This window comes from Bos javanicus, chromosome 18, assembly GCF_032452875.1.
Source record: "Bos javanicus breed banteng chromosome 18, ARS-OSU_banteng_1.0, whole genome shotgun sequence".
Classification (NCBI taxonomy): domain Eukaryota; kingdom Metazoa; phylum Chordata; class Mammalia; order Artiodactyla; family Bovidae; genus Bos; species Bos javanicus.
Genome location: NC_083885.1, coordinates 15,370,185 through 15,398,155, shown reverse-complemented (window position 1 = coordinate 15,398,155; position 27,971 = coordinate 15,370,185). Strand labels below are relative to the sequence as shown.

The following is a 27,971-nucleotide window of genomic DNA, read 5'->3' as shown; positions in this document are numbered from 1 at the left end:
CCTTATAACTTTCTTACTGAAAACATGCATCCTATTTTCCTTAAGCAACCATGAACTGTACTTTATATTGCCACTCTGTAGATTGGCAAGCATAAATTACCCAAAGCTGTTATCTCATTTTCTTTTCTTAAAAGTTTCTTTATAGCAAGTTATTTTTCTTGTTGTCAAATCTGCAATATATATATTCAGAGTTTAGTTTATTTAAACGTAGGCATAATGAAATTATTACACGTAATGTTGATGAACCTTAAGATATATCTATATTGATTAGATCAATAAACATTAATATCAGGTATTAAATTTAATATTGAATATTTCCCAGTTCACATGAACCTGAAACTCATTTAATTTCTCTTATATTTAGGTTTGTTTGTAAGTGCTTACTTTAGACCAATTAAATTAGAGCTCATTTACAAATGAACCTCAGCAATATTATCCAAAGACAAAGATACACACTGAGACATACATATATATATATCCAGACAGAGATTTCACAATTTTCTGTTTGATGTTTAAAATGTCTCTTTGACCTTTTTTTTTTTTTTCTTGGCTTGAAGTTCTACTGATATGCCCAAAGCTGAAGTCTCAGGCAGAGTGGGCTGTGTATCTCAAGGACATAAGAGTTAACTTCACGCTTTTTCCTAAGCATGTTGCTGTTTTCTGAGGCAGGATCAGAGCTCCAAAAAAAGTATTTAATAAGCCAGGTTTTTCTAATTGCACATGCAAAAAGAAACAGTTTTGTAATTTCAAAAAGATTTCATTGTAACCAGTTTTCTCTGGAGTCTAAAGAATATCATAACATCCAGTGTCAAAAAATGTCATTTTTCCTTTTTGCAGTTATAGTTTCATAGCTAAAATATAGACCAAATAGTGTTCAAACTGGCTCAGATGACAGGGGCAGACTGACTGATAAGATGTTGTTCCAGCAGGTGTTGTTCCTCTGGGGAGGTGGAGTCTTAGTTTGATCAGAAGAATCTGAAGGAGTAAGGGAAATAGCAGGAATAGTGAGTGGAAGCTTGGTTCCCGCCCTCTATCCACCACCACCCAAAAGATTGGAGAAGGGGATTCTTTAGCGTGTTAGGAGAGTCTTTTTTTGTTTTTTTTTTTTCAGACTTTTGACTGTAGGAGAGAGTCTTGGGCTAGGAGATCTGATGGAAGGAGAGACAGAGGGGGATAAGGGGATAGGGCAGCAACAGAAAGACATAAGCAGTATGAGTCCCTTGGGTCCAGATTCTGAGTGAGTGCCATTAAGGTTTGAGCATAAGGAATGATAAAAGAGATCAAGTTGGAGGATTGTGTTTAATTTAGTGTATCATTAAGAAGCCATTTTTCTTGGTCCCCCAATTCATACTGGCTCCAAGTTTTATTGAGAAAGAATGTGAACCTTTCTTTTTAAGATTTTCAGGATCAATTTTTTTCCAGGTCCTGAGAATACAGCCTAGAGGTGAGTCTGAGGGAGGTTCTCGAGATGTACCTGAGCCCATTCTTAATGGAGGTACTGAGAACTCACCAGCCACAGAGGGCATCCCAACTGTCCCAATGAACATTCTGTGTGCGACAAGGCACTGTGTGGCTAATGGTACAAATGGCCAGCCATCCCAACAGTCACGTCCAACAGAGAGGTAACCCCTGAGCATGTGATGTGGCTAGGCACAAGCCTAGGCACAAACTGTGTGAAAATGCACCAGGCAGCTAGGGCAGGAAATGACAGAAAAGAACTTCCTAGAACCAACCATGACTTACTCTTGAGCGATTCCCTGAAATGTGAAAGGCACCCTTTGGGATGATTCAGAGGCAGCTCCTAGGCTCTTGTAAATTAATCTGCACCATGGGAGGACAAGAAAGACAGGGAAGACAGGCTGAGGAATCTGCCCTGCAGTCCTGCCAGGAAGGTGGTGGCCTGGAGAACGGGCTTAGTGTTTTGCTTGAACCAGTATGTGCCTGACATGGTGCATGGAAGTTGTTTTGCTGGGGGCAGACACTTCTGATGGCCTAGTGTGGTCTATGACCCCCTTATCCTGTCACAGGAGTCTTCAAGCGGCAGGTGCCCTAATGGCTTTTAGGTACCTGAGCTGTGTCTGCATAATTTTAATTGGCCTGGCCCTCAGCTTAGGAGGAGGAGGAGGAAGAGGAAAAGAGAGCCCTTGCCCACTTGGGTGGCAGCCACTGGCCCAAAGTGGGCAGTGGAGACTTTGAAACATGCCAGAGAGTAGCTCTGGCCAGAGTTCCTCAATTGCTTCCATAGACACTTGCCTGTTCATGGAGGGTTTGAGGAAAACGAAAAGAAAGAAGAAAGGTGAGAGTGGGGGGAGCCCCCTAAAATTCATGTACAGGCCACCAAATGTTGAGGCATTCCGAGTGTGGGTTGGAAAAGAATTTCCAGACAGAACGTTTCAGAAGGGACTGAGTTTATTAAGAGTGGGGAGCAGAGATAACAAAGGTGCTGTGACCTCCTGACAGACCAGGGAGAGTCGACAGTTTCTGTGGGTTAGTAGCCAGTTTTTATAGTCTCAAGACAAAATTCTGGCTGGAAGGTTGGCATTAGGTAATTGGTTAGGGCGCTATCGGGTGACTACAGGGGTGTGTATCTTTGCCTAATTTGCAATCAGGAAGCCTGCTGGTGATGATCATGGGGGATTTTGGCAATGGTTACAAAGGGGTTCAGTCAGATTTGGAGGTGACCTTCGTTCTGGGCTCCACTTCTGTGGCCCTGGTACAAGGCCTTGCACCTGTGGCTTTGGGGTGGGACTCAACACAAACCATAAAAGCCTTCAAGGAAAACAGCGGTAAGTCTTTGTGACATTAGGCTAGGCCATGGTTTCTTAACTATGACACCAAAAGCACAAGTGACAAAATGAAAAATAAATTAGCCTATATATAAATTTAAAACTTTTTTTTTGCTGCAAATGCTATGAAGAAAGTGAAAAAACAATTCACAGAATTGGAAGAGCTATATGCAAATCACATATCTGATGAAGGACTTGTATTCAGAATATATAAAGAACTCTTGGAATCTGAAGTCAAGTGGGCCTTAGGAAGCATCACTACGAACAAAGCTAGTGGAGGTGACGGAATTCCAGTTAAGCTATTTCAAATCCTAAAAGATGATGCTATGAAAGTGCTGCAATCAATATGCCAGCAAATTTGGAAAACTCAGCAATGGACACAGGACTGGAAAAGGTCAGTTTTCATTCCAGTCCCAAAGAAAGGCAATGCCAAAGAGTGCTCAAACTACCACACAATTGCACTCATCTCACACGCTAGTAAAGTAATGCTTAAAATTCTCCAAGCCAGGCTTCAGCAATACGTGAACCGTGAACTTCCAGATGTTCAAGCTGGTTTTAGAAAAGGCAGAGGAACCAGAGATAAAATTGCCAACATCTGCTGGATCATCGAAAAAGCAAGAGAGTTCCAGAAAAACATCTATTTCTGCTTTATTGACTATGCCAAAGCCTTTGACTGTGTGGATCACAATAAACTGTGGAAAATTCTGAAAGAGATGGGCATACCAGACCACCTGACCTGCCTCTTGAGAAATCTGTATGTAGGTCCGGAAGCAACAGTTAGAACTGGACATGGAATAACAGACTGGTTCCAAATAGGAAAAGGAGTATGTCAAGGCTGTATATTGTCACCCTGCTTATTTAACTTCTATGCAGAGTACATCATGAGAAATGCTGGGCTGGAAGAAGCACAAGCTGGAATCAAGATTGCCGGGAGAAAAACCTCAGATATGCAGATGACACCACCCTTATGGCAGAAAGGGAAGAAGAACTAAAGAACCTTTTGATGAAAGCGAAAGAGGAGAGTGAAAAAGTTGGCTTAAAACTCAACATTCAGAAGATGAAGATCATGGCATCTGGTCCCATCACTCCATGGCAGATAGATGGGGAGACAGTGGAAACAGTGGCTGACTATTTTTCTGGGCTCCAAGATTGCAGCCATGAAATTAAAAGATGCTTACTCCTTGGAAGGAAAGTTATGACCAAGCTAGACAGCATAGTAAAAAACAGAGACATTACTTTGCCAACAAAGGTCCGTCTAGTCAAGGCTTTGGTTTTTCCAGTAGTCATGTATGGATGTGAGAGCTGGACTGTGAAGAAAGCTGAGCACTGAAGAATTGATGCTTTTGAAGTGTGGTGTTGGAGAAGACTCTTGAGAGTCCCTTGGACTGCAAGGAGATCCAACCAGTCCATCCTAAAGGAGATCAGTCCTGGTTGTTCATTGGAAGGACTGATGTTGAAGCTGAAACTCCAATACTTTGGCTACCTGATGCAAAGAGCTGACTCATTTGAAAAGACCGTGATGCTGGGAAAGATTGAGGGCAGGAGGAGAAGGGGACGACAGAGGATGAGATGGTTGGATGGCATCACCAACTCGATGGACATGGGTTTAGTTAGACTCCGGGAGTTGGTGATGGACAGGGAGGCCTGGCGTGCTTCAGTTCATGGAGTCGCAAAGAGTCGGACACGACTGAGTGACTGAACTGAACTGAACTGATCTTGAACCTCGGTAAAAAAAAAAACAACAACCCAGTTTTAAAAATCGGCATAAGATTTGAATAGAATTTGTCTAGAGAAGATACGGTGGCACTAGTGGTAAAGAACCCGCCTGCCAGTGCAGGAGACATAAAGAGACGAGTGTTTGATCCCTGGGTTGGGAAGATCCTATGGAGGAGGGCATGGCAACCCATTGCAGTATTCTTACCTGGAGAATCCCATGGACAGAGGAGCCTAGTCGGCTTCAATCAGTAGAGTCACACAGTCAGACATGACTGAAGCAATTTAGCATGCACGGAGAGAAGATATTCAGTTCAGTTCAGTTCTGTCACGCAGTTGTGTCCAACTCTTTGTGACCTCATAGACTGCAGCACACCAGGCTTCCCTGCCCATCACCAACTCCTGGAGCTTACTCAAACTCGTCCATTGAGTTGGTGATGCCATCGAACCATCTCATCCTCTGTCCTCCCCTTCTCCTCCCACCTTCAATCTTTCCCAGCATCAGAGTCTTTTCCAGTGAGTCAACTCTTCACATCAGGTGGCCAAAGTACTGGAGTTTCAGCTTCAGCATCAGTCCTTCCAATGAATATTCAGGACTGATTTCCTTTACGATTGACTGGTTGGATCTCCCTGCAGTTCAAGGGACTCTCAAGAGTCTTCTCCAACACCACAGTTCAAAAGCATCAGTTCTTCGATGCTCAGCTTTCTTCACAGTCCAACTCTCACATCCATACATGACTACTGGAAAAACCATAGCTTTGACTAGACAGACCTTTGTTGGCAAAGTAATGTCTCTGCTTTTGAATATACTGTCTAGGTTGGTCATAGCTTTTCTTCCAAGGAGCAAACATCTTTTAATTTCATGGCTGCAATCATCATGTGCAGTGATTTTGGAGCCCAGAAAAATAAAGTCTGTCACTGTTTCCACTGTTTCCCCCTCTATTTGCCATGAAGTGATGGGACTGGATGCCATGATCTTAGTTTTCTGAATGTTGAGTTTTAAATCAACTTTTTCACTCTCCTCTTTCACTTTCATCAAGAGGCTCTTTAGTTCCTCTTCACTTTCTGCCATAAGGGTGGTGTCATCTGCATATCTGAGGTTATTGATAATCTTCCCAGAAATCTTGATTCCAGCTTGTGCTTCATCCAGACTGGCATTTTGCATGATGTACTCTGCATATAAGTTAAATAAGCAGAGTGACAATATATAGCCTTGAAGTACTCCTTTTCCTATTTGGAACCAGTCTATTGTTCCATGTCCAATTCTAACTGTTGTTTATACAGATTTCTCAGGAGGCAGGTGAGGCTTCCCTCATGGCTTAGCTGGTAAAGAATCCACCTGCAAATGTGAGAAGATATTCACATGGACAATAAGTACATGAAAAGATACTCAGCACTGGAGAAATGCAAATCAAAATCATGAGATACTATTTTACACACTGATGGCAATAATAAAAAAGACAGAAAATAACAGGTATTAGTGTAGAAATTGGAAAACTGAAACTCTTGTACACTGCTAATAGAAATGTAAAATGGTGCAACCACTTTGTAAACAGCCTGCCAGTTTCTCAAAGAGTTAAACAGAGTAGTCGTATGTGCTCCAGCAGTTTGTTAGGTATATACCTAACAGAACTGAAAACCTATGTCTACACTAAAACTTGTATGTGAATTATGCTTGTACATGCTGCTTTGGGGCTTCCCTGGTGCTCAGATGGTAAAGAATCTGCCTGCAATGTGGGAGGCCTGGATTCAGTCCCTGGGTTGGGGAAGATCCCCTGGAGAAGGAAATGGCAACATGCTCCAGTATTCTTGCCTGGAAAATTCCATAGACAGAGGAGCCTGGTGGGCTACAGTCTATGGGATTGCAAAGAGTCAGACATGACTGAGCAACTAATATGCTGTTATTAGCAGCCTTATTCATAATACCTAAAAAAGGGAAAACAGTCCTTATGTCTATTTGATAATAAATGTGGTATTATTACCAATAGAAAGTGGTATTTTAAAAGTAGGAATGCTCACTCCTTTGAATGAAGGGTCAAATGAGTTTAGGAATGAAGACAAGAAGATGCTCTGGCAGCATCAGTCCTGGTAGGCATGGCATGTGGCATAAGTCCTCCTTGGGTGAGTGAGTGAGTGAGTAAAGTCGCTCAGTCATGTCCGACTCTTTGCAACTGTAGCCCACCAGGCTCTTCCATCCATGGAATTTTCTAGGCAAGAGTACTGGAGTGGATTGCCATTTCCTTCTCCAGGGGATCTTCCCAACCCAGGGATCGAACCCGGGTCTCCCGCATCACGGGCAGATGCTTTACCATCTGAGCCACCAGGGAGTCCTCCTTGAGGAGGTCGCTATTAGCTCAACTATAGAGCCACCAAGCAGGCGACTCACAACCTGGAGGACAATTATACCAAAGAAGTTCTTGCACTGTTATGAAAGTTCTAGGCCCTGCAACAGATTTCCCAACCTGGGGATCCAGCAAAGGGACTCAGAATCCTCAGGGAATTTCACTTTGAAGGCCAGTGGATTTGATTACAGAACCTCCACAAGACTGGGGAAACAGAGACACTTGGAGGTCACAAACAAACCCTTGTGCATAACAGGACCCAGGAGAAAGGAGAAGTGATCCCACAAAAGACTGAGCCAGACTTGCCTGGGTGTGTTCGGGAGTCTCTGGTGAATGCATGCATCTACAGCAGCCTCCTGTGGGGTGAGGAACACTGACTGCAGCAGTCCTGGGAAGCACGGCATTCTGGCATAAGTCTTGTTGGAGGAGGTCTCCATTAGCCCTACTACAGTTTGGCCTCAGGCCAAACTACAGGGAGGAAACAGCCCCACCCATCAGCAGAAAATTGGATTAAAGATTTACTGAACATGGCCTTGCCCACCAGAGCAAGACCCCATTTTCCCAAAAGCCAGTCTCTCAGGAAGCTTATCTACAGCCTCTTACCCTCATCCATCAGAGGGCAGACAGAATGAAAAGGACAATCACAGAAAACTAACCAAACTGACCACATGAATCACAACCTTGTCTAACTCAATGAAGCTATGAGCCATGCCATCATATAGGGCCACCCAAGATGGACAGGTCATTGTGAAGAGTTCTGACAAAACGTGGCCCACTGGAGAATGGAATGGCAAACCACTTCAGCATTCTTGCCTTGAGAACCACAAGAACAGTATGAAAAGGCAAAAAGATATGACACTGACATGGAAAGCTGAACTCCCCAGGTTGGTAGGTACCCAATATGCTACTGGACAAGAGCAGAGAAATAGCTCTAGAAGGAATGAAGAGGCTGAGCCAAAGTGGAAGCAACACCTAGTTGTGTCTGGTGGTGAAAGTAAAGTCCAATTTTGTAAAGAACAATATTGCATAAGAACCTGGAATGTTAGGTTCATGAATCAAGGTACATTGGAAGTTGGTCAAACAGGACATGGCAAGAGTGAACATCAACATTTTAGGAATCAATGAAATAAAATGGATGGGAATGGGTGAATTTAATTCAGATGACCATTCACATGACTACTACTGTGGGCAAGAATCCCTTAGAAGAAATGGAGTAGCCCTCATAATCAACAAAAGAGTATATAATGCAGTACTTGTGTACAGTCTCAAAAATGACAGAATGATCTTCGTTTTTTTCCAAGGCAAGCCATTCAATATCACAGTAATCCAAGTCTATGCCCCAACCACTAACGCCGAAGAAGCTGAAATTGAACAGTTCTATGAAGACCTACACCCTCTAGGACTAACGCCAAAAAAAAGAAGTCCTTTTCATCATTGGGGACTGGAATGCAAAAGTAGGAAGTTGAGAGATTCCTGGAGTAATAGGCAAGTTAGGCCTTGGAGTACAAAATGAAGCAGGGCAAAGGCTAACAGTTTTACCAAGAGAACACACGAATTATAGCAAACACTCTCTTCCAACAATAAGAGATGACTCAACACATGGACATAACCAGATGGTCAATACTGAAATCAGATTGATTATGATCATTGCAGCCAAAGATGATAGAGCCAGAAAAGCTCTATGGAGTCAGCAAAAACAAGACCTGAAGCTGACTGTGGCTCAGATAAGGAACTCCTTATTGCCAAATTCAGACTTAAATGGAAGAAAGTAGGGAAAACCACTAGGCCATTCAGGTATGACCTAAATCAAATCCATTACAATTACAAAGTGAAAATGACAGATTCAAGGGATTAGATCTGATAGACAGAGTCCCAGAAGAAATATGAACGGAGGTTCCTAACATTGTACAGGAGCTGGTGATCAAAACCACCTCCAAGAAAAAGAAATGAAAAAGGTAAAATGGTTGTCTGAAGAGGCCTTTCAAATAGCTGAGAAAAGAAGAGAAGTGAAAGGCAAATGAGAAAGGGAAAGATACACCCATCTGAATGCAGAGTTCCAAAGAATAGCAAGGAGAGATAAGAAAGCCTCCCTAAGTGAGCAATGCAGAGAAATAGAGGAAAACAATAGAATGGGAAGGACTAGAGACCTCTTCAGAAAAATTAGAGATACCGAGGGAACATTTCATACAAATATGGGCACAATAATGGACAGAAATGGTATGGACCTAACAGAAGCAGAAGATATTAAGAAGTGGTGGCAAGAATACACAGAAAAACTATACAAAAAAGGTCTTAATGACCTGGGTAACTGGTCACAATGGTGTGATCACTGACCTAGAGCCAGACATCCTGGAGTGTGTAGTCAAGTGGGCCTTAGAAAACATCACTACAAACAAAGCATAACGATGATGGAATTCCAGGTGAGCTATTTCAAACCCTAAAAGATGATGGTGTGAAAGTACTGCACTCAATATGCCAGCAAATTTGGAAATCTCAGCAGTGGCCACAGGACTGGAAAACATCAGTTTTCATTCCAATCCCAAAGAAGGGCAATGCCAGAGAATGTTCAAACTACTGCACAATTCCACTCATTTCACATGCTAGCAAGGTAATGCTCAAAATTGTTCAAGCTAGACTTAGACTTCAACAGTTTGTGAACTGAGAACTTCCACATATATAGGCTGGATTTAGAAAAGGCAGAGGAACCAGAGATCAAATTGCCAACATACACTGGATCATAGAAAAAGCAAGAGAATTTCAGAAAAAAATCTACTCTGCTTCACTGACTATGCTAAAGTCTTTGTGTGGATCACAACAAATTGGAAAATTCTTAAAGATATGGGAATACCAGATCACCTTATGTGCCTCCTAAGAAATCTGTATGCAGGTCAAGAAGCAACAGTTAGAAATGGACACAGAACAACGAAGTGTTCAAAACTGGGAAAGGAGTACATCAAAGCTGTATATTGTCAGCCTGCTTCTTTAACTTATACGCAGAGTACATCATGTGAAATGCCGGGCTGGATGAAGCTCAAGCTGGAATCCAGAAAACCGGGAGAAATACCAATAACCTCAGATATGCAGATGAAACCACCCTTATGGCAGAAAGCAAAGAGGAACTAAAGAGCCTCTGGATGAAGGTGAAAGAAGAGAGTGAAAAGCTGGCTTAAAACTCAACATTCAGAAAACTAAGATCATAGCATCTGGTCCTGTGACTTTATGGCAAATAGATGGGGAAACAATGAAAACAGTGAGAGACTTTTATTTTCTTGGGCTCCAAAATCACTGTGGACGGTGACTGCAGCCGCGAAATTAAAAGACGCTTGATTCTTGGAAGAAAAGCTATGACTAAATGAACAGTGTATGAAAAAGCAAAGACATTACTTTGCTAACAAAGGTCCTTATAGTCAAAGTTATGGTTTTTCCAGTAGTCATGTACGGATGTGAGAGTTGGACTATCAAGAAGGTTGAGCACTCAAGAATTGATGCTTTCAAACTGTGGTGCTGGAGAGGACTCTTAAGAGTCCCTTGGACAACAAGGAGATCAAACCAGTCAATCCTAAAGGAAAGCAACCCTGAATATTCATTGGAAGGACTGATGCCAAAGCTCCAATATTTGGTCATCTATGAGAAGAGCTGACTCCCTGGAAAAGACCCTGATGCTGGGAAAGATTGAAGGTAGGAGGAGAAGGAGATGACAGAGGACGAGATGTTTGTATGGCCTCAGTGGACATGAGTTTGCACAAACTCCAGGAGATGGTGAGGGTCAAGCAGGCCTGGCATGCTGCAGTCCATGGGGCTGCAATGAGTCGGACACAACTGTGCAACTGAACAACAACAAAAATGTTGTATATCCATATAATGAAATATTATTTGACAATAAATGGAGAGGAAGTAATCATATATGCTACAATGTGAATGACTTGAAAATATACCATGTGAAAGAAGTAGTCATGAATGATCACATAGTGTAGGATTCCAATTATAGGAAATATCTACATAGGCAAATTTATAGACAGAAAACAGATTTACAGTTCAGGGCTGGGAAATGGATAGAAGGAGAATGTGGAATAACTTTAATGGGTACAGAGTTTTTTATGGAGGTGGAGCAAAAAAATGTTCTAAAATTAGATTCACAGCATTGAGAATACACTAAAACCCACTGAATTATACTTTATTATAATTTTTGTTCCATTCATTTTTTCTTAAGGCTTCCCAGTAATTCCATGTGATCTGGCTGGCTGTCTTCAGGATTAAATAGTCTTCTTTAAGGTAACTGTTAAATCTTGCCCTAAGCAAAGAGCCTCTCAGGTTAATGCAGAGTCTATTAAGATTTATTCTGGTTTATGTCTTCCATTTTTATTGAGATGTAATTGACATACAGCATAAGTTTAACATATGCAGCACAAATATTTGACTCTCATACATCATGATATGACTACCATGGTGAATACACATCATTTCATATAGATACTAAATAAAAGAAAGAAAAGTTTTTTCTTCCGATGAGAATTTTTAGGATTTACTCTCTTAACAACTTTGATATGTAACATACAGCAGTGTTAATTATATTTACCATGTTGTACATTACATCACAGGTGGCACTAGTGGTAAAGAACCAGCTTGCCAGTGCAAGAGACAAAAGAGATGCGGATTTGATCCCTGGGTTGGGAAGATCTCCTGGAGGGTGGCCTGGCTTGGCAACCCACTCCAGTGCTTTTGCTTGGAAAATCCCATGGACAGAGGAGCCTGGTGGGCTACAGTCCATAGGATCAATGACTCAACACGACTGAAGCAACTAAGGAAGCAAATGTATGCACATTACATTCCTAGTACTTATTTATCTTATAATTGGAAATGTGTACTTTTTGTGTACTTCATCCAGTTCCCCCACCCTTCTCTATAAGACTCTGGTAAACACAAATATGATCTCTTAAGTCTTTGAGTTTGTTTTTGACATGTAATTGGTCTACAACACAGTGTTAGTTCCTAGTATACAACATAGTGATTCAGTACTTCTGTACATTACAAAATGATCACCACAATAAGTCTAGTTACCATCTGGCACCATACAGCCATATACATTATTATTGACTGTATTCCCTACACTGTGCATTCAATATCTTTGTTTGTTTGTTCAGTCACTCAGTTGTGTCCGACTCTTTGCAACCCCATGGACTGCAGCATGCCAGGCTTCCCTGTTCTTCACCATCTCCTGGAGCTTACTCAAACTCATGTCCATTGAGTCAGTGATGCCGTCCAATCATCTCATCCTCTGACGTCCCTTTCTCCTGCCTTCGACCTTTCCCAGCACCAGGGTCTTTTCTAATGAGTCGGCTTTTTGCATCAGGTGGCTGAAGTTTTGGAGCTTCAGCTTCAGCATCAGTCCTTCCAGTGAATATTCACAGTTGATTTCCTTTAAGATTGACTGGTTTGATCTTGCAATCCAAGGAACTCTCAAGAGTCTTTTTTAACACCACAGTTTAAAAGCATCAATTCTTTGGTGCTCAGCCTTCTTTATGGTTCAACTCTCACATTGATATGTGACTCCTGGAAAAACCATACCTTTGACTATACAGACCTTTATTGGCAATGTAATGTCTCTGCTTTTTAATATGCTGTCTAGGCTTGTTATAGCTTTTCTTCTAAGGAGCATCTTTTAATTTCATGGCTGCAGTCACTGTTCACGGTGATTTTGGTGTCCAAGAAAATAAAGTTTGTCATTGTTTCCATTTTTTCCCCATCTATGTGCTATGAAGTGATGGGACCAAATGCCATGATCTTCATTTTTAGAATGTTGAGTTTTGGGGAATTCCCTATATTCTGAGTATTAATCTCAGATACATGATTTGCAAACATTTCCCCCCATTTTGTAGGTTGTCTTTTCCTTTTCTTTTTTATTTATTTGGCTGTGTCGGGTCTTAGTTGCGACAGATGGGATCTTCATTGTATCATGCAGATCTTTTGTTATAGCTCGTGGACTCTTAGTTGTGGCTCGAGCAGGCTTAGTTGTTCCAACTAAGATCTGTAGAATCTTAGTTCCCAGACCAGAGATCAAACCCATGTCCCCTGCATTGCAAGGTGCATTCTTAACCACCTGACCATGGGGAAGTCCTTTTCCCTTTTTTATAGTGTCTTTCGATACACAAAATTCTTAAATTTTATGAAGCCCAATTTATCTACTTTTTGTTAATTTGTATTAATTGTGGTAAGGTGGTTCAGATGGTAAAGAATCTGCCTGCAATGCAGGAGACCAGCGTTTGATCCCTGGGTTGGGAAGATCCACTGGAGAAGGGAATGGCTACCCACTCCAGTATTCTTTGCTGGAGAATTCCATGGACAGAGATGTCTAATGGGCTACAGTCCATGGAATCCCAAAGAGTCAGACACAACTGAGCCACTTTCACTGCGATACAAAATATAAAGTTTACCATCTTAACCATTTTTAAATATGTAGTTTAGAAGTATTAAGTGGCACATCTTTGTGCCACTGATCTCTGTAACTAGTTTATCTACCAAATCTGAAACTCTATACCCATTAAACAACATCTTCCCATTTTTCCCTCCCCTCAGCCTCTGGTAACCTCCCTCTATTTTACTTTCTATCTCTGTGAATATGATTACTGTATGTACCTCACATAAGGGGAATCATACAGTATTTGTCTTTTTGTGACTGGTTTATTTCACTTAGCATAATGTATTCAGGGTTCATCCATTTTGTAGCATGTGACTTAGTTTATTTCCTTTTTTAGGCTGAATAATGTTCCACTGGGTATTTACCATATTTTGTTTATCCATTCATTGTTTGAATGACATTTGGGTTGCTTTTACTTTTTGGCTGTTGTGAATAATGCCACCATGAATTTGGGTGTACAAATATCTGAGACACTGCTTTCAATTCTTTTCAGTTCCCAGAGTGGAATTACTGGGTCATATGGTAATTCTATTTTTAATTGTTTAAGGAACCAATATACTGTTTTCCATAGTGGCTGCACCATTTTCTTACCAGCAGTATCCAAGGGTTCCAATTTCTCTGTATCTTTGCCAACTCTTGTTATTTTCCATTATTTTGTTGTTGTTGTTAGCAGCTTTCCTCATGAAAGGTTGTTGCTGAATGAAAAGACGCTGGGATTCTTGGCCTCCAGAGGAGAAGAATTCAATCCGGGGCCAGAGACGAGGCTTGATTGCTCAGAGCTTTTGTGTAATAAAGTTTTATTAAAGTATAAAGGAGATAGAGAAAGCTCTTGACATAGGCATCAAAAGGGGGCAGAAAGAGTACCCCCCATTAGTCTTCAGTTGGATGTTATATAGTCACTAGCAGTCTGTTAATGAAAGAAAGGAATGTCTTAAAACTCAGAATAGCACCAGGCCCCTCACCCATAAGATGTATTTTGGGGTAATCTTGGCACCAGACGTTTCATCCTGGGCCATAAAATGATTAACTTGAATCTTGTAGAAGGGCAGATTACCATACACATAGTCTCATTTACATAGATTAAGGGAACAATATCTGAGTATAACATACTGGTTTGTCAAGTAGGTTCTGACCCATTAGGCAGAACCGACTTGAAGACAGAATTTGCGGTAAATGCATAGCACATTAGCATAGCTTAAGACAAACATTTCCATAAGAAAAATGCATTGGTGAACTCAAGGTTTGAGAATAGTTATCTTCAGTGAAACCAGGTGTCATTATGGCAACACAGTATTTTAAGAGAAACCTCCTTTTAAATTTGTATAGAGAAGAAAAAAATATCACTAGTTTGTTTCCTACTGCTGCTTAAGAGAGATAAAAATGTCTGACACTTGCAGGCTATTTCCTCCGTTTGGAGACCCCTGGCCTTCCTGCCTGTTACCCTCTCACTGATGGGTGTGAGGTGATATCTTATTGTGGTTTTGACTTGCATTTCCCTAGAAAGTATCACTACGAACAAAGCTAGTGGAAGTGATGGAATTTCAATTGAGCTATTTCAAATTCTGAAAGATGATGCTGTGAAAGTGCTGCACTCAATATGCCAGCAAATTTGGAAAACTCAGCAGTGGCCACAGGACTGGAAAAGGTCAGTTTTTATTCCAATCCCAAAGAAAGGCAATGCCAAAGAATGCTCAAACTACCGCACAATTGCACTCATCTCACACACTAGGAAAGCAATGCTCAAAATTCTCCAAGCCAGGCTTCAGCAATATGTGAACCATGAACTTCCAGTTGTTCAAGCTGGTTTTAGAAAAGGCAGAGGAACCAGAGATCAAATTGCCAACATCTGCTGGATCATCGAAAAAGCAAGAGAGTTCCAGAAAAACATCTGTTTCTGCTTTATTGACTATGCCAAAGCCTTTGACTGTGTGGATCACAATAAGCTGTGGAAAATTCTGAAAGAGATGGCAATACCATATCACCTGACCTGCCTCTTGAGAAATTTGTATGCAGGTCAGAAAGCAACAGTTAGAACTGGACATGAAACAACAGACTGGTTCCAAATAGGAAAAGGAGTACGTCAAGGCTGTATATTGTCACCCTGCTTATTTAACTTCTATGCAGAGTACATCATGAGAAACACTGGGCTGGAAGAAGCACAAGCTGGAATCAAGATTGCCGGGAGAAATATCAATAACCTCAGATATGCAGATGACACCACCCTTATGGCAGAAAGTGAAGAGGAACTAAAAAGCCTCTTGATGAAAGCGAAAGAGGAGACTGAAAAAGTTGGCTTAAAACTCAACATTCAGAAGATGAGGATCATGGCATCCAGTCCCATCACTTCATGGCAGATAGATGGAGAGACAGTGGAAACAGTGTCAGACTTTATTTTTATGGGCTCCAAAATCACTACAGATGATGACTGCAGCCATGAAATTAAAAGATGCTTACTCCTTGGAAGGAAAGTTATGACCAACCTAGATAGCATACTCAAAAGCAGAGACATTACTTTGCCAACAAAGGTCCATCTAGTCAAGGCTATGGTTTTTCCAGTGGTCATGTATGGATATGAGAGTTGGCCTGTGAAGAAAGCTGAGTGCCAAAGAATTGATGCTTTTGAATTGTGGTGTTGGAGAAGACTCTTGAGAGTCCCTTGGACTGCAAGGAGATTCAACCAGTCCATTCTGAAGGAGATCAGCCCTGGGATTTCTTTGGAAGGAATGATGCTAAAGCTGAAGCTCCAGTACTTTGGCCACCTCATGTGAAGAGTTGACTCATTGGAAAAGACTCTGATGCTGGGAGGGATTGGGGGCAGGCGGAGAAGGGGACGACAGAGGATGAGATGGCTGGATGGCATCACCGACTCCATGGACGTGAGTCTGAGTGAACTCTGGGAGTTGGTGATGGACAGGGAGGCCTGGCGTGCTGCAATTCATGGGGTCGCAAAGAGTTGGACACGACTGAGTGACTGAACTGAACTGAACTGAACTGAATGATTAGTGATGTTGAGCATTTTTTCATATGCTTGTTGGCCATGTGTGTATGTTTGTTGGAGAAATATTTATTCAGGTCCTTTGCCCATTTTTTAAAATCAGGTAATTTTTTTGTTGAATTCTAAGAGTTCTTTATATATTCTGAATATTTAACCATTTATTAGATATCTGATTTGTAATTATTTCTTCCATGCTATAGGTTGCCTTTTCACTCTGTTGATTGTGTCCTCATCACTGAAGTTTTAAATTTTGATGTAGTTCAATTTACCTATTTTTACTTTTGTTGTCCTTGTAATATTATTTAAAAGTTCACTTCAATCCACTGCTAACATAAACTAGCTCCTCTATAATCTTGGTTTAGAAAATAAGGCTTACTGTGACTTAAAATCCAGAAGCATTAAAAGAAAAGATTTATAAATTTCACTAAATTCAATTCTTGCATGACAAAAGTCCCATGGACAAAGTTTGTGGGGAAAAACATTCACAATCTATGCCATAAAGATGATAATTTTTTAGATGAGAATACTTCTACAATTCTTTATTAAATTAATTTTTATTTATTGGAGTATAGTTGATTTATAATATTGTTTCTGCTATATAACATAGTGTGTATATTATATATTTTTTAGGTTCTTTTTGTATATAGGTCATTACGTAGTATTGGGTAGAGTTTCCTGTACTTTATAGTCAGTGCTTATTAATTTTTTAATCTATAAAGAGGTCTTAAAAATTGAGAGATAAAATTCTAACAACCAGATATAAAAATGGTAATTAGACACTTTGTTGGTGAAACTGTGGCGAAACAGGCACTGTCATACATTGCTTGTAAGAATACAAATTGCTGTAACTCTTCTGAGGGGAGATTTGGCAATACCTACAACCCACTCCAGTATTCTTGCCTGGAGAATCCCAGGGATGGGGGAGCCTGGTGGGCTGCTATCTATGGGGTCGCACAGAGTCGGACACGACGGAAGCGACTTAGCAAAAAAAAGAAAAAAAGTTACATAGTATTTTTTTTAGTATTTATTTACCTTTTGACCCAGCAAGACCATTTCTGAGAATCTACCATGAAGATATATCTCCAGCAATATGAAAACACATGTAGATATTTACTGCAGCATTGTATGTAACTGCAAAATATTGGACACAGTCTGAATGCCTGTACATAGGAAAGTAATTAAACTGGTATATCTGTACAGCAGCATAATAGAGCTATATTTTAGAAATGAGGATAATCTTTATTAATTTATCTGAAGTGTTTTCCAGAATACCAGTTCAGTTCAGTCACTCAGTCACATCTGACTCTTTGCAACCTTATTGACTGCAGTATGCCAGGCTTCCCTGTCCTTCACCAACTCCCAGAGCTTGCTCAAACTCACGTCCATCGGGTTGGTGATGCCATCCAACCATCTCATCCTCTGTCAACTCCTTCTCTTCCTGCCTTCAATCTTTCCCAGCATCAGGGTCTTTTCTAATGAGTCAGTTCTTTGCAGTTCTTTCCAGAATATACAGTTAAGTAAAAAAAAATGAAGCATAATAGTATTTATAGTATCCTACCTTTTATGTAAGAAAGGAGACATAAGACAATACATATATGTAGTTGATCATTTGTCCAAAATCAATGCCAGCGGAGTTAAACCACAAAATGAAGTGACTGGCAATCTATAGGGGTGTAGGGAAATGGAAAGATGGGAATTGGGTAGTGGAATGAGGAAAGAGTGACACTGAATAGGATGGGGAAGAAAAGAACTAACCCAAGCAATTGTGGAAAATACTATCTTGAGTAGATACAGTAATGTTAAAGACATCAAAGAACCGTGGGTTAATGCTGTAGTCTAGTCAGTAAATGTATTTCTCACAGGGGTATAGATGAACAATTCTGTGCTTTATGTGTGTACTCAAACTGAACAAACCGGTAAATATGTTTTAGATAAGAACTGGGTTTTTCATAAGGAGAGGACGAGGCTAAAATGAACTCTTCTGGGTTGGACTGGAATCTGAGCTATCACTATACGTGTCAGTTAGTATGCACACATATTTTTCCTAACTGTTCAGTGTGAGGAACTAGAAGTGATGACACCTCAGCAGTGATGAAGAAACTTAGCATCCAATCTTTAAGTATGATTCTTCAATAAAAGGAACCAGGGATCTTTAGAGAAGAGGTCAACTACAGGACTAAGATGGGATAAAGCTGGCTGGAAAATCTTTAGGTGTGCCAGATAATTTAAAAAAAAAGTTTTGTTTTTTTTTTTTAAAGAAAGAAATGGGAGAATATTGCTGAAAGAACATAGGAGCCAAACTAAAGGAGTTCCTAATGGCCAAAGCTGGACTAGTTTGAGCAAAAGAAATAATGTTATCGTTGAATTAATAAAGTATATATCTGTGAGCCCTACTGATATAAATTTTAAAATGAGGGGAAAGGGACAGTTCTTCCTTCATAGTAGAATTTCAGTTTAATAACTGTGGAAGAACTACAGGAAATAGAAAACCAGCATTAGCTAAACAGTAATTTTTGTTGCAGACAAGATGAACTGATAGGCAGTAAAATCAGTGAGTGAAAATTTGAAGAAAATAAAAGTTTTGTAACAGAATCTAAATATACAATTTTGTATATGTTCAGTTTTCTTTGATGATTGAGTTTTTATTGTTTAAGGACATAGTGCAGCCATGGCAAGTAGAAATATCAATTCTGTCTTTGGGAAAGGCTCTGTTAGTGCTGGATGTTAGTTTGAAAAATTTTGTTCTGGGTCTGAAAAATGAGCCTTTGGGGAAACCCAAATCTGTTTTAAATGAAGATCAGTTGAGAGCTATGGTAGAAGCTAACCCCAAAACAGCAATTCGAAGTCTTGCAGCAGACTTTAGGAGTTTCTGCTACAATAGTTTCTCGACACCTGGCTGCAATAGGAAAGGTTAAAAAAAATGGACGCATGGGTAGGTACCACACCAGTTAATGGATGATCATAAACTCAGATGGTTAGAGATATTCTCATCTCTTAAGATTTGAGAGAACAGAGACATATTTTGGAGAGGATCATAAGCTTTGACAAAAAAATGACATTGAAGGTGATCTGGACAATGGATAGATGTTGATGAAGTTCCTGAACATGTGTTCAAACCATCACTGTAATAAAAAAAAAAGGTTCTGGTAATGGTATGGTGGTCTACAAAGACTGTTTCATTACTGCTTTTTAACCCAGGTATAACTAATGGTAGCATCTTATTGCCAAAAAGTTTAAATTATATATAAAAAGTTTACCTAAAAGTACTCTGTATCGGTTAGCAGACATGAACCTATATTTTTCCATGACATCTGACCACAGAAATCAGAAACCACCATAATTTTTTAATTATTAATTAAATTGATTAATTTAATTGAGCTAAGAAATTTTACCACATTCATCATATTTACCTGACTTTTCTTCAACCAATTACCATCTTTCCTGTCATTTGGAACTCTAAGAAACAAAACTTTCTCCAACTGAGAAGCAGTAATTGGAGGATTTGAATAAATATTAATAATGCTGAATTTTATAAATATAATATATACCATTTAATACTGGGGGAACTTTACCGGTTGGGGAAAGCAGTTAATGCTAACAGTGCATATTTTGGTTGAGTATAGCATTTTTTCTCCAAAATATTTAACATTTTCATTTAGCCCATAAAAAGGCAATTTCATGTGGTTCAACTTGATACCTTCCCAGAGCCTGGCAGAACATGAATATGGAAAGGAACCTAGGGTGCTGGAAAACTACAAGCTGCCCCTGAGTTTTGGGCTGCTTCACTGGAGGAATGTGGAGCCCAGAGTGTATGTGTATGTGAAAGATGCTTAGGAGTCAGTCATGCAAAGGTCTGAGTAAAGTGGGTTCCAGAGAGATGAGCTGCCTCATCAGAGGCTCTCAGAAAATATTTTTTCACTAAAGAAATGAAAGCATGTTTCTAATACTAAATGCCATGCACACACGGCTCAGTGATGCTTTGGGATGATAATACTCATTCTGTCACACAGAGCCAATCCTTTCATTCATATATTTTCCATTCTGATTTTATTATTTTTTTAAATGTAAGTGGCCTGTCAGAGGCCATAGCTAATGGCCTCTTTATGATTTTGTAACTAAATTGCAGTTATTCTTTGTGGCATCCAGTGATTACTGCTACTGCTGCTACTAAGTCGCTTCAGTCGTGTCTGACTCTGTGCGACCCCATAGACGGCAGCCCATCAGGCTCCACCGTCCCTGGGATTTTCCAGGCAAGAACACTGGAGCGGGTTGCCATTTCCTTCTCCAATGCATGAAAGTGAAAAGTGAAAGTGAAGTTGCTCAGTCGTGTCGGACTATTAGCACCCCATGGACTGCAGCCCACCAGGCTCCTCCGTCCATGGGATTTTCCAGGCAAGAGTACTGGAGTGGGGTGCCATTGCCTTCTCCGCATCCAGGGATTAAGTTGTGATAAAGATACTGGGATGGTCCTCTTTCTGCCTCTTTCCCTGCTGACAACCTGCTATATCTAATCCATGAAAGAGAGGAGAGTTAAGGAATCTTGAAAGGTAAGAGGTAAGAGGACATTCTGGAATGAATCTTAACCTGGACAGGGAGAGAGACACTGAAAGGGAGGGAAGGAGAGAAATGGAAGAAGAGAGGGAATGGAAATTTCCTAAAGTAAAATTGACTATGATCCCAAGGATTAAGGACAATGGGACGTATTGTTGCAGAAAAGGAAAAAAAAAGTGTTCTTTCCTTGGGGTAGCTGCAGTCCTGCACCATGACACAAGGCTTGGTGAGCAGAGCATAGCCTGCTTCTAGTCTTAATTTACTCTCTTTGTTGGATGCCCTGGTTGGGAGTCACATGCTCGTTGTACTACTACATCTATGGGTTTATCAAGGAATCTACAGTTTCTGTGGACTCTTGCTTACATCCAGGACAGTGAAGCTTCTGATTTAGTTCAGACTGATGGGGTAAGAGGACTAAGACCAAAAGTGTGGGAAGGACTTTATTTCAAAGGCAGCACAGTTCAGTTCAGTCGCTCGGTGGTGTCCGACTCTTTGCAACCCCATGGATTGCAGCATGCCAGGCTTTACTGTCCATCACTAGCTCCCGGAGCTTGCTCAAACTCATGTCCATTGAGTCATGAGTGATGTCCAACCATCTCATCCTCTGCCATCCCCTTCTGCCTTCAGTCTTTCCCAGGATCAAGGTCAGGGTGAGGCTAAATGGTAACAGGGCAGAGAGGCAGTGGCTTGGCCATTGTGAAAGAAAGTGCTGTTGTAAAGTTACTTACTCTGGATGGTAGTTGTTCCGTGACCCACCCATCCTTCCCTCAGTTCCCAGACCCCCTGTAAGATTTCCAGAGCTGGATGCTGAATTTTGGTCCAAAATAATCAGTGGATGTCCTTGTCCAGCCCAGATGAGTGATTCTGGTATAGGTAGGAAAACCAAACAGAAGCAGTGAAGTGTAATGAGACAGGAAAAGGAGCAAATATAGGATGGTGAGCTACCTGAGCCATCTTTCCTATCACCTCCAAGAAGGGATGTAGACCCGAAAGACAAAAATGGATGCTGTTGTTTATGTGGGAACATGGATCCAGTTGTGCCTGAAACTGGTACTGCTGCTGCTGCTAAGTCACTTCAGTGTCCGACTCTGTGCGACCCCATAGACGGCAGCCCACCTGGCTCCCCCGTCCCTGGGATTCTCCAGGCAAGAACACTGGAGTGGGTTGCCATTTCCTTCTCCAATGCATGAAAGTGAAAAGTGAAAGTGAAGTCGCTCAGTTGTGTTGGACTCTTAGCGACCCCATGGAATGAAGCCTGCCAGGCTCCTCCATCCATGGGATTTTCCAGGCAAGAGTACTGGAGTGGGGTGCCATTGCCTTCTCTGGAAACTGGTACTACTATTCATGTTTTTTGGTTACGTGAGCCAGTAACCCTTTTTGTTTAAGCCATTTTGATTTGGGTTTTTTGTTTGGCAAAAAACAACAACAAAAAAATTCCTGACTGATAATGCTCCTTGAGCCTTTATTTAACTGTATACTCTGCAGGATTTGGGGAGGAAGAGGAACATAATGTAAGGATAGGCACAGAGTAGATGCCTAATAAAGTAATATTTAATACTATGAGAGAAAAAGAAAAAGGAGGCAAAGCAAGGCATGGAACACCTCTGGAGGCTCCTCTGTGTCCAGGGCAGGCCAGTGGGCTGAGTTCAGTACTCAGTGAAGCCTGGTACATGTCTTGAACTGGCCAGAGGTACCCAGCTGTAAAAGAGGGCTGGCCTCTTGAGTTGCTTTGAGCCTGTGGCTTTCCTGCAGTGAGTGCTCCTTGATGCAGTGTGTTATTGGCTTCGTTGGGAGAAAAGAAAAGCTCTCTTTTAGGAGAAAGATAGCATCTTCTTTGTCTATTATTTGATATTTCTTTTTTTAAAATCATGGACTGTTCCTTTTTGGAAATCCAGAGTATAGTGTTGTGAACAGAATCAACACAAAATGACTACATTTTCATCATTGTGATGATCATCTCTCCATTGCTTTGGAAAAGTAGGAACTACAGCTTTAAACTTTTAACTCTTTAATTTAGGAGCTATATTAGATTTTCAAGAAAAATGAGAAATTTTAAGGAAATCAAGACCTCCCAAGCAGCCAAGTGCTTTCATTCTCCTTTCCCAGAAAAGAAAGAGAAGCTTTAAAGGGCTCCTTGGTAGAAACTTTGAGTATCAAAATAAAGGAATGGAGATGGAGGCTGTTACGCCTCACTTCTTCTTACCACCATCCCTCCTCCCCACCACCTCCCCGCAGCTTGGGTATACAAAAGGGTATAAAGAACAGCTTTGAGGGAATTCCCTGGTGGTCCAGTGGCTAAGACTGCACTTGCATTACCGAGGCCCTGGATTTGATCCCTAGTCAGGAAACTAAGATCCCACAAGCTGAGTAAGCTCAGCCAAAAAAAAAAAAAAAAAACCACATTTAAATGGCCATTTTGGTTTCTCAAGTACATAATCCCTGTATTAAAATATTATAGTTCCTGTCTGGTCTAATTGCTTATTATGAGACTAGAGCACCTACAGCCACTTTAACAGCACATATAAAAGATCTTGAACAAAGTTAGAAGTAGCATTGAAAGCCAGTGGAAAGTAGATTCTCCAGCACCCATCCTCAATATGTCAGATTCTCTCTTCCTCTTTCTCTTGGTGCTTCAGCAACAATAGCTTCCTTTCACTTCCTTTTACCTCAGTTTAATTTGCCCAAGCTGCTCTTTCTGGCTGAATATTTGCTATTCCTCTTTACCTCGTTAACTCTACCTATTATGCACATTTCTTCTTTGATTACTCCAGGAAGTCCTCTTTGATTACTCTACTCTACCATAGGTCAGATCTCCATGTGATGAGGGACTGGGGCTTGCCAACAATCAAATGAGTAAGCTTAGAAGTAGATCATGTATGGATGTGAGAGTTGGACTATGAAGAAAGCTGAGTGCCGAAGAATTGATGCTTTTGAACTGTGGTGTTGGAGAAGACTCTTGAGAATCTCTTGGACTGCAAGGAGATCCAACCAGTCCATCCTAAAGGAGATCAGTCCTGGGTGTTCATTGGAAGAACTGATGCTGAAGCTGAAGCTCCAATACTTTCGTCACCTGATGTGAAGAGCTGACTCATTGGAAAAGACCCTGATGCTGGGAAAGATTGAGAGCAGGAGGAGAAGGGGACGACAGAGGATGAGATGGTTGGATGGCATCACTGACTCAATGGACATGAGTTTGGGTAAACGCCAGGAGTTGGTGATGGACAGGGAGGCCTGGCATGCTACGGTTCATGGGGTCGTAGAGTCAGACATGACTGAGTGACTGAACTGACTGAGAAGTGGATCTCCCCATCGTTGAGCACTCAGATGAGATTGCAGAACTACATCTGTATTCCTGACTCACAGAAACAGGTATGTTTTAAGCCACTAATTTTGGGGGTAATTTGTTATGTAACGATATATAACCAATACCTCATTGTCTCATTGTCATAAGATGGCTGCTTTACCTATAGGGCCTCAAGTTCATGCTCCAGAGAGTAAGAAAATTGTGAAAGGCAAAGGACTAAGAGGTTTTTCTGGACAAGAATTGCTTCATTTTTATCAGGAACTCAGAGCCTTTCCAAAAATCCCACTCAGTGGACTTCGGTTTATATCTTATTGGCCAGCGATAACACATGACCCATTCCTACTTAGAAGATGGCTAGAGAGAAGGGAGGGGGGGCCTAGATAGAGTTTGCATCAGTCAACTGTCAGTTTCTGCCAAAAACCCCACAGAGATAAAGACCTCTTCCTTACCCACACCAACCAAGTGCCCTTTTGGGGAGAGTTTCCTAAAAAGGACCTAGTCAAATCCAATTTTCAGAAAACTCCTCAAGGCCAGGATTACAGGACCTGGGTTCCCAATTCATGGCCTACACTATTCTCCAAGGAAAACTGAGGTACTATCTTCCTCTGTTACTTCTATTCCTCCATTTCTTTGTATTAGAAGTTTGAGAGTCATCCTGGAAATATCCATGGCCGCTGCTCTCCACCAACAAAATAAAATAGCTCCTTAAGTTTTACTAACACTATACTATGGCCTTCATATTTTTAAAATTCCTCTCCTCTATTGTCCATCCTCTCCCCATGCCTCAGGTCGTAATATCTGAGGTATTTTACTGGTCCAATCATTACCAACTTCAAATATAACCCTGTTAACTCCCCAAACTAAAACCTCTACTGCCCCACTGCACTCAGGAAGAAGCCCAAACTCCCTCCCATGGTAGCAAAGACCCTGTCTGCCCAGCTGGATATGATCCACATCGCCAGTCTTAACTCTGTCTTGCACTTGGTGCACTCACAACACCAAGCTACTGACTTCTCTGCCTTTGCTTACTCTGTCTCATCTGCCTGGTGGTTTCTCACCTCTGATCGGGCAACTCCACCTGACTTCCTTCAGTTCAGTTCAGTTCAGTTCAGTAGCTCAGTCATGGCCAACTCTGCGACCCCATGAACCGCAGCACGCCAGGCCTCCCTGTCCATCACCAACTCCTGGAGTTTACCCAAACTCATGTCCATCGAGTTGGTGATGCCATCCAACCATCTCATCCTCTGTCGTCCCCTTCTCCTCCTGCCCCCAATCCCTCCCAGCATCAGGGACTTTTCCAAGGAGTCAACTCTTTTCATGAGGTGGCCAAACTACTGGAGTTTCAGCTTCAGCATCAGTCCTTCCAATGAACACCCAGGACTGATCTCCTTTACAATGGACTGGTTGGATCTCCTTGCTGTCCAAGGGACTCTCAAGAGTCTTCTCCAACACCACAGTTCAAAAGCATCAATTCTTCGGCGCTCAGCTTTCTTCACAGTCCAACTCTCACATCCATACATGACTACTGGAAAAACCATAGCCTTGACTAGACGGACCTTTGTTGGCAAAGTAATATCTCTGCTTTTGAATATGCTATCTAGGTTGGTCATAACTTTCCTTCCAAGGAGTAAGCGTCTTTTAATTTCATGGCTGCAATCACCATCTGCAGTGATTTTGGAGCCCCCAAAAGTAAAGTCTGACACTGTTTCCACTGTTTCCCCATCTATTTCCCATGAAGTGATGGGACCAGATGCCATGATCTTAGTTTTCTGAATGTTGAGCTTTAAGCCAACTTTTTCACTCTCCTCTTTCACTTTCATCAAGAGGCTTTTTAGTTCCTCTTCACTTTCTGCCATAAAGGTGGTGTCATCTGCATATCTGAGGTTATTGATATTTCTCCCGGAAATTTTGATTCCAGCTTGTGCTTCCTCCAGCCCAGCATTTCTCATGATGTACTCTACATATAAGTTTAATAAGCAGGGTGACAATATACAGCCTTTTCCTATTTGGAACCAGTCTGTTGTTCCATGTCCAGTTCTAACTGTTGCTTTCTGACCTGCATACAGGTTTCTCAAGAGGCAGGTCAGGTGGTTTGGTATTCCTATCTCTTTCAGAATTTTCCAGTTTATTGTGATCCACACAGTCAAAGGCTTTGGCATAGTCAATAAAGCAGAAATAGATGTTTTTCTGAAACTCTCTTGCTTTTTCGATGATCCATTGGATGTTGGCAATTGGATCTTCTTAGGGATTCAGCATTGGAGATAACTCTACTAGAAAGCCTAGGAACACAAACTCCCTTGACAGTGTGTCAGCTGACTTCAGTAACTGTACAAATCCTTTTCTCTTTTGCGGGGGTGGAGGAGTGGGTGGGGGGTGAGGGGTTGTCCTATGTTATATTAGGTTAAGCTGGTAGACAATTCACATTAATACAATACTATATGGAATATGTCTCCCTCCTCTTCCTGCCCTCCACTTTGTTTTCTAGTATCTTAATGTATGCTGCTGCTGCTGCTGCTAAGTCACTTCAGTTGTGTCCGACTCTGTGCGACCCCAGAGACGGCAGCCCACCTGGCTCTGCCGTCCCTGGGATTCTCCAGGCAAGAACACTGGAGTGGGTTGCCATTTCCTTCTCCAATGCATGAAAGTGAAAAGTGAAAGTGAAGTCGCTCAGTCGTGTCCGACTCTTAGCGACCCCATGGACTGCAGCCTACCAGGCTCCTCCGTCCATGGGATTTTCCAGGCAAGAGTACTTGAGTGGGGTGCCATTGCCTTCTCCGGCTCTTAATGTATATGTAACCATAAATATATTTTCATGTTATTTTACACAATCTTAAACAGGTGTAGAGTACTTTGCTCTTCCAATTAATACTATTTTGGAGATCATTATATCACTTCATATAGAACTATCATTCTTTTGAAAAACTGCAATGATAATTCTGATGTATGCATACCTAAATTTGCTCAGGCAATTTGTTGGTGGACACCCGGGCTGTTTCTGATCAAGCTGTGCTGCGAAGTGCAACATCTTTGCACAAATGCATTTAAGCACAGCTGGAGAATATCTTTCAAATTCTTAGGGAGGATATCTTTTCAAATTCTTAGGGATGGGATTGCAAGATCAAAGGCGAGGTGAATTTTAAATTTTGATATTGTAGTCAACCGAATTACTCCTCCCAACAACTCATTTCCCCTGTATTCGAATGTTAGGCCCTCTACACCTCTAGACTACGTGTTTGAGGACAGGCACCTCCCAGTATTCAAATTTGTCTGGCAGATTTGGCCCTCAATACATATTTGACCCAACGAATTTCACACCTCCCGGTGATGAGCTCAAGGCTGGCATCTAGCAGACTCATCAGCTGTATATTATAATTTATCAGTGATTAGACTTGCTAACATTTATTGAAATCTATCAAATGTCGGTATCTGTACGAAAAGTCTTACCTCCCACCTGCTTTTTCACTCTCACCTTCTTCCTCCGGGGAAGGGGGCGTGCTCAGCACCACGACCCGCCCTTTCTGTGCTTTCGTTGGTGGAGCCCGACGCCCGTTACTGCCGAATCCGGCTAAGCCACGCCCCCACGCCGTTCATCCGGCCGAGAGAGGGCGTGTCCATTGTCCCGTCGGAAAATCCATGTGTGTCTTCTCGTGAGAATCGAGACCCGCTGGAGGACCGGAGCGGTGTGGGTGGAAGCGTCTTCCGCAGTTTCTTGGAGCCGGCGCACGCCGCACCCCGCCTCCTCGGCCCGCAGGCTCTCCTCGAGTTCGCGGACGCGCGCGCGCGCGCACCCGTCAGAGCCTCGGTCTGGCCAGCGGGGATCGCGCGGGCAGAGGCTGGGCTGCTGAGGTACGAGGGGCGGAGTCCG

The 27,971-nt window shown here is 41.7% G+C and overlaps 1 long non-coding RNA gene across 2 annotated transcripts; it reads right to left on the bottom strand.

The window, feature by feature from the left end:
- Positions 1-286: 286 nt before the first annotated feature.
- Positions 287-27,639, bottom strand: LOC133229525 (uncharacterized). 2 transcript variants are annotated; one of them, XR_009730564.1, is made up of 3 exons: positions 27,551-27,638; positions 17,632-17,747; positions 287-975 (listed from the first exon to the last, which is right to left on the bottom strand). It is a non-coding gene; the product is annotated as an uncharacterized LOC133229525 (long non-coding RNA). The 2 variants fall into 2 exon arrangements; XR_009730562.1 differs by lacking the exon at positions 17,632-17,747 and having other exon boundaries at positions 27,551-27,639.
- Between the last annotated feature and the right edge of the window lie 332 nt (positions 27,640-27,971).